The following is a 7,766-nucleotide window of genomic DNA, read 5'->3' as shown; positions in this document are numbered from 1 at the left end:
ATCCGCCTCGGTTTGACAATGGACTGAAGAAGTAAGTTAAAAAATACCTATTTTTGAATTGTTATGAATAAAGTCCATAAAAAGTTTTCATTTCATTACAACGGGCCAGCAACGCGGACCGGGGTTTTAAATAAAAATTGACTTCGCCTATAGTACTACAGACAAAAACGCCCATTATTCAACAATAAACTGTTTATTACTAGTTACAGAATACCACTGCAATTTTAATATCACCAAACACAAATCTATCTGTTCAAAAGTTTTGTTAATGATTGCAGTTTTTATTGCACCCATCATCCTCTTTTGGTAAAGAGTTTAAAAATATGTATGTTGTATTTGTATTCCTGCAATCTATCGAATATATATGTATGTACATATTTATTTTAAATTTTCCCCATATAAAAAAGTTTTTCATAATTTTTAATTAATATTCCACCAAAAACTATTTTCAGTTGCACATTATTGCTTGACGATGATAATAATTTCTCGTCAAACAAAGTACCAACAGAATGTGCCTCAATCCTTTTTGCTACATTCATTTAAAAATTTAAAAAAAAATATTTAACAGTTTTCAGTCATAATTATTTAATGTTGCTCATTTTCCACAATAGACAATTTTGTGTGGGTGGAGCTGTGTCTGTCTGACAACATCGTCATTATAATTTTTCATTTCGTTGCGTTTACACCAACACTGATGGATGCACTGACTGGCTGCATCATCCATTATCTGAAGTCATGTTAATGTTGTGGTCTTATAAATGATATAAATTTCATAATAGCTTTCACCACTCTCCCTTCCCACTTCCTGTTTTATGAACTCGGTTTTAAGGGGCTGTCAACAACAATGGCAGTGAAATTGTGCTTTGTCCTTCAAATATAAAAATAGTTGTGAATTTTTATCTTTAATGCTTTGTACAATGTTTTTAGCACTAAATTGGTAAAGCTTTCTATGTGACTTATTTAAAATTAAAAGAGAAGCTTAAATGGGGAATGTTGGTTCTGAGAGCTATTTATCTATTTTATGAACGTCTGATACTAAAATTACGGAGGAATAGTCCAAGTTCTAAAGAAATGTGGAAACCCGTCCTAGTATTTTTAGTTTTCTGCCATTCGGCAATATTGCTGCAATTTTGTTGCAGCACTAAGATGTATGACACCATTTATACTAAGTTTTCCTTTTTTATAGCCGTTCAAACATAAATCTTATTTTCACTATACAGTTGCAACTGATTTGTGGTTTTTGTGTTAAATTTGTAAAAATGTGAACATTAAATAAAACGATATCATAAATTTAACACTATTGCATTTACAGATACTTTTACAAATGTCACCAAACTAAATGAATGGCAAAATAATGCTTAGTTTCGGCAATGTTTGCATAAAAGCCACCCATTGTTGGTTTACAAAACAGAAATAAAAATTATTTTTGTGTTGCCGAGATTGTATATTCAACTATTATAAATGGAAGCAATTAAACGGGTGTTCTAAATTTAAAATTTGACCTTTGACATTAAACAATTATATCATATTAATGGAAAAATTTGAACGTAACACCAAAAAAGAGTCTTTTAAAGATCAATGCAGAAAACAAAAATTAAAATCTATTTTTGTAGTCTTCGATGTGGATATAGAACATTCCGGCTGGGGGTAAAAACTTTCTATTAAGATGGTATAGGTCAACGTCTTGATATAGCCCCATATAATGGTGCCTCTCGATTTTCGGTATTTAGTCTTAGATGCGGATATAAATATATTCCTGAAGAGTATAGGTCCGCGTTTGCATATAGCCACCATAGAAGGTTACCTCCCGATTTTCAGTATTTTAAAGGTTGTGGCATCAATATCGCGCCGAAATGGCTGAAATTTGGTACAAAATATTATTACAGGTACAAAACAGCCCTTGCATTATAGGTCCACGCTTTTTTTTTTTTTTTTGCTATAGCCCACGTGTAAAGGTACCACCTGATATATGATTTTTTGTGGTCCCAGAAGATAGAAAACTTACTCGCAAAAAACTATCCATAAACAGCTTTGTTCCTTTACTTTTTATGGTAAAAGTGGTAAAAGAGAAAACTGTAAACCTTGTTCAACATTGCTCTCTCTCATGCACAGTTTTACCAGAAAAGTAAAGGAACGAAAAATGATATATCTGGTAGCAATGTCAAAAAGAAACATAAAAATTCTATTTTCTTCTGTTATTTCACAGATTTTAATTTTGTTTTGTCAGCGTTCGCCTTTTTCTTCTGTGTTTGTTCATTTTTTTTCTTTAAATGTCTTCTATGTCAAACAAATGTCGAAAAATCAGTTCTACAATTTTTTACATGAAGAAATTTGACTGGTAGCCTGTGATAGAATCTCTTAAAAATTGCTTCCAGTTTTACCACGTTTTGGCGTTAAGGAACGCTTTGCAGGTTAAAAATGATAACAAGTGGTAAAAATGGTAACCGCAGGTATGTTAAGGAACACAACTTATGCATATCTAGGTTTTAGTCTGCAGTTCGTGGTGAAGGGAATACAAATTCGGCCCTGCCGAACTTAACGCCACGCAGTGGTTCAGAACTCGATTTTCCTGGTCAAATCCCCAATTCGATAGTTATCATATTGAAACTAAGAAAACCATAAAATTAGGTGAAAATAATGGAAGGTGTGGGCGTGGAGTGCCCCAAATTTTCCAATTTAGGAAAATACGCCATTTTTACAAATTTCTGGAGAAAGAAATAGCCTTTTCTCAGGAACTATAACAGATATTGTGTTTATTGTTTTATGTTAGTAGGATTTTTGTATCCGTTCAGCTCTGTCCATTTAACACTTTTTTTAAATTTTTTGAAATTACGTGGGTAAAAATATCAACTATTGCCGCAACGTTTCTCATATTAATTATAGTTTTTTTTACACAAATTCACATGTTCTTTTAAATATATGAGTATTTATATGAGTTATACGATTTCTATGAACATTCAAGGATTTTTTTAATATTTAACAAAATATTAAAAAATAAAAAATAAAAATTGTTTAAATAATTTTTTAATTTGATGAATTTTTAGGAACCTGTTTGCGTTCTGTCGAAAATATCAAAATATCTATATCCGTTCAAAAGTTACAAAAGTTTTGACCAGAAAACTACGGTTCTGTACCACTATGGACCGTTCCTATTTATTATTTCTACCAATGTGTTATTCATTTTGATATTCATTTAAATATCAACAACATATACATATTTTAAAATTTTCGATTGTTTGAGTGGAGTATTCCCCCATTGGCTCAACTTCATTTATTACCCTCTATTACAGAGAGTAATGTTTTTCAAAACGAACTGCTAGTGTTGCAAAATTTTACTGATCGCTACCAATATCATGATTTCATCCCGGCGAAGGGAATTATCAATTGGCTTCTCAGTTTTTGAAATGATGCCTTTTTAGCGAAAAACCGAACTCTTTAAGTGTCTAGTATTCCCATATGAATGAGAATCACACTCACTTTTCGGCTTTTCCAAAGAAACACCAAAATCAAAATATTTTGCAACATGTCAGCACGTATCAACTAAGAATTCTTCGAATTCTGTGAGTTGAAAAGAACACCAACACAGTTACCTGTGAGGTTGTTTATTGGAATTTTGTTTTTTTGTTTTTAACAAAGCTCCAATTCGCCCGTGCCTCGGCTGTTTTTTGTTTGTTTTGTTTATTGTTGAAGTTCAATCTCATTTTCGATTGTTTGAGTGGAGTATTCCCCCAAAATTTTGCAACACTGTCAGTTCGTTTTGAAAAACATTACTCTCTGTAATAGAGGGTAATAAATGAAGTTGAGCCAATGGGGGAATACTCCACTCAAACAATCGAAAATGAGATTGAACTTCAGCAATAAACAAAACAAACATATTTTAAAATTTTATACCTTTCAGTATTTTTATTTTTCCTCATTAAAAGTTTTTCGCTATTTATAATAAATATTTCACCAAAAACTATTTTCAGTTACACGATATTGCTTAACATACGATAGAAAATATTTTCCAACAAACTGCCCCAATCTCCTTTGCATTTATTTAAAAAAGTTTAAAACATTTATTTTAACCAGTTTCGGTCATAATAATTTGATGTTGCTCATTTTCAACAATAGATAATTTTTGTATATAGAGTTCTTCTGTCGTCATAATTTTACATTTCGTCGCGTTCACCACCACACTGATGGATGGATGCACAGACTAGCAGCTTCAACCATTATCTAAAGTTATGCTAATGTTGTGGTCTTATAAATGATATAAATTTCATAATAGCTTCCACCAGTATCTCCCCCCACGTCCTGTTTTATGAACTAAGTTTAAAAAGGCTGTCAACAACAATGGTAGTGAGATTGTGCTTTGTGCTACAGATTTCACTACATTGTTGTTAGTTGTATACTTTAAGGTTTTGTACAATATTTTTAATAGTAAAGAGTAACAAATATGTTATGGAACTTATTTAAAATTAAAATTATTAATGTGGAGCACCATGTTTGAAGACAACGGATGTACTTGGTAAGTACCAAGTTGTTATTATCGATGGAATCGGATAGACGTAAATATCACAAACGATTACATATTGTTTTATAGCTGTTATGAAACGAAACATGAATTAGGAGTTGGATTTGTGGTAAATCGGAGGCTTAAACACCTGGTCTCCTGTTGAATTGCCACGATCCGTACCAAAGCAAAGTTCATTAATATCAGTCTGCGTCCATGTCCCAATCGAAAAGAAAGACGAACAGACCGAGAATATATTCTAGGAGCACTTAAAGAGAGTATATGACCGTTGCCCTGATCATGGCATTAAGATTGTTCTAGTAGATTTTAATGCTAACAAGTAAAAAAGTATCAGTCGGCTTTGCTGACAGAGATATACCCTCAGCCTTTGTGAATTGGAACTTTCATATACGGACAGATCGAATGTATTTAGGATCTTTTCAGAATTTTGTGGCACTTTTTGGACATTTGAACTTGCCGACAAAAATGTGGATTGGGATTAAAGTTCAAAAGTTTTGCGGAGGATGAAATGGACCGACATAGTGCATTACGGAAATGTATCTTATTTTGAGAGTCATATCTTTTCGATAGATATCGCACCCACTAGTCATTTCAGTGGGTTATCGTACACCGTTGGACCAGTATGCCAGGAAGCATGGACTTGTCCCCGGAAAATATAATATGGCTGTAAACAGGACCACAAAGAACATCAGCGGTATAAATTTCCAAAGGATCTCCGAACAGACCCTAAACTGCACTTGGACACAAATGTTGAACTTTTGTGGGCGTGGTATCCTAAGGAGATGACCGATATGGGCCGTTTTAGAAGTTAAACTTAGTGTGGACAAAATATGTCGAAGGCCAAATTTTATACCACATCGGTTTATCAGTCCTAATCTGAAATTTTTCGAAATTGTATGGGAGGTACCTGAGTCCATATTGGGACCTAATCTAAGTCTGGTAGAAATTTTACGATGTGCAAAGTATGGCCCAAATCGGTTGCTCCCTTCAAGAGTTATCGTGCGCACAAATTTTCCAAACATTTTCGAACTTTTGTGGGGGAGGCACCTGAAGGATGGACCGATATAACCCATCTTCGAACTTAAACTAAGTTTGGACAAAATATTACGAAAGCCAAATTTTGGACCGTTCGAGAGTTATCGTGCGCACCAGCCAGCCAGACAGACAGATGGACGGACATCGCTAAATCAACTCCAAATTGTCTGAAACACATTTCGTCCAAACATACTTGGGGTCTAAAACCACTATTTCGATGAGGCTTATTTTGCTGAGGGTATAAAAATAGGAAGTAATATCCTCCATGATGTAATATCTGACAACTGAATAAGGCTGATCGATTTGCAGCGGCAAAAAACATGGTAGTGAGCCGCAGCAGGATGGCCAGATGGATGTCAACAGATGTGAAAACAAGAAACCAGATCAATCATGTTGTGGTAGTTGGAAGACACTCTTCCAGTGTGGATAGATATCCGATCGATTCGAGGAGCGAACATGGATTCGAACAATTTCCATGTAGCAGCCCCAAGGTACGCACTCGTCTTAATGTTGCGACGAAAGCGCGATCTAACACATGGCGGAAGCTGAATGTCGAGAAGCTGCAAACACAACAGATAGCGCGAGCCTCCGTTTAACTGACGCACATGTCTCGATAATGTGGAAGCGCAGTGGCATGGAATAGCCACACGCTCTTCAAACTGCAGCAAAATCTAGACTTGGGTACCAAAAACCACCACTTATAATCCATGGTACGATCACAAGTGTCGTGGGAGAAGAGGAGATGCGTCTTTTCAGACGAAAGAACAGGAAAAATGAGAGATTGAGAAACTCGAGATGCTCCTGAACATCAGAATGAAGTCAAAAATTGTACCAGAGCGTAAAACACCAGACTGAAGGATATGGTGCTGGTATATTCTCCTGCAAAGATGATGAAGGGCACCTATTAAGTGCTACACATAGCGTACTGAGGATGTGGAAGAAGCATTTCATCAAGTTTTTAGTATCGAATATGGACGACGATGAAGATACCCCACAACCAAAATCCAAACCACAGCATTGTGTGGTGGTAAACATTGCCAAAGTGGGGTCAAGACAGCAATTAATCGACCAAAGAACAATAAGGCAGCAGCAGCTGAGTATGCATCAATTGATTAGCAAAATTTGGCTGGAGGAATCCACGATTGGAACCTCAGTCTGCTATGTCCCGTGTACAATGAAGGAGACAAGACGGCTTGTGCCAAGAGGCATAAGTCTCCTACCCATCACATTGTGTAAATACCCAGAAAAGTTTATTGGAATCAGTGCAATGTAGACTAGTTCTTTCATGGCATGTTTTGATGCAGTTCTAACGGACTCGTGAAAAAGAGACTCCTTTCCCCACATCTTATGCGCTTTCGGATGCGATCCAACGAATGACATTCATTTCTCACATTTTAACTGATTCCGGATGCAGTTCAATCAGAGTCGTGAAAAATGCACTCCAATTCGTTACATTTTAACCACATTCTGATGCAATTCAACAATTGACATCCATTTCTCACATTTTAATAGCATTCGGACGCAGTTCAAACGGAGTCATGAAAACTGCACTCCGTTCGTTACATTTTATTAGCAGTTGTTAGAGGTCCCCACAAGTATATAAGTCATGTTGTACATCCCTACAATTCGTCCAAAAACAGAAAAAAAGCATTACCAAAAATTTGTTATAAAATAATATAATTTGTGAACTTTTGCGGTAACTCATGAAAAGAAAATTTCCTGACAGAGTGTTGCTGGAGTACGTGTCGAAATCTTAAATGGTGATGGGAAGGCAATATAAAAAAAATGCCTTTAGCAGATGAAGCAAGAACAGTTCAGTTGGATTAAATGGAGAGAGGAGGAAAACAACCTCAGCTGCGATTGAATTTAATGAAGCAATCCCATAATTTGTGTTAATGTAATAAAATTCTTAATATTCTTGTTTTACACAAATAATAAATTGTTTCTATTTATTCTGGGATTTTTGCAATGGCTTGCATTTTTATTGCATCTTCGAACTGAATAAAAACACATTCCGAAAAGTGCCTTTAAATTCACATCCAAAGCAATGCATCAAAACACGTGCTTTGGATGCAAATTAGACTGCATCCTATTCTACCCTAAAGTGTTAGTTAAAATGCAATTCCAAAGAGTAAGTTAAAATGCAGTGCAAATGGAATGCATCTTTCAGTAGTCACGCTCTTGTAAAAATCATGAGTGAAAATGCATAATTTGA

Source organism: Musca autumnalis, unplaced genomic scaffold (genome assembly GCF_047663935.1).
Source record: "Musca autumnalis isolate F117 unplaced genomic scaffold, ASM4766393v1 scaffold_2, whole genome shotgun sequence".
Taxonomy (NCBI): Eukaryota; Metazoa; Arthropoda; class Insecta; order Diptera; family Muscidae; genus Musca; species Musca autumnalis.
This window is presented reverse-complemented; position numbering follows the sequence as displayed.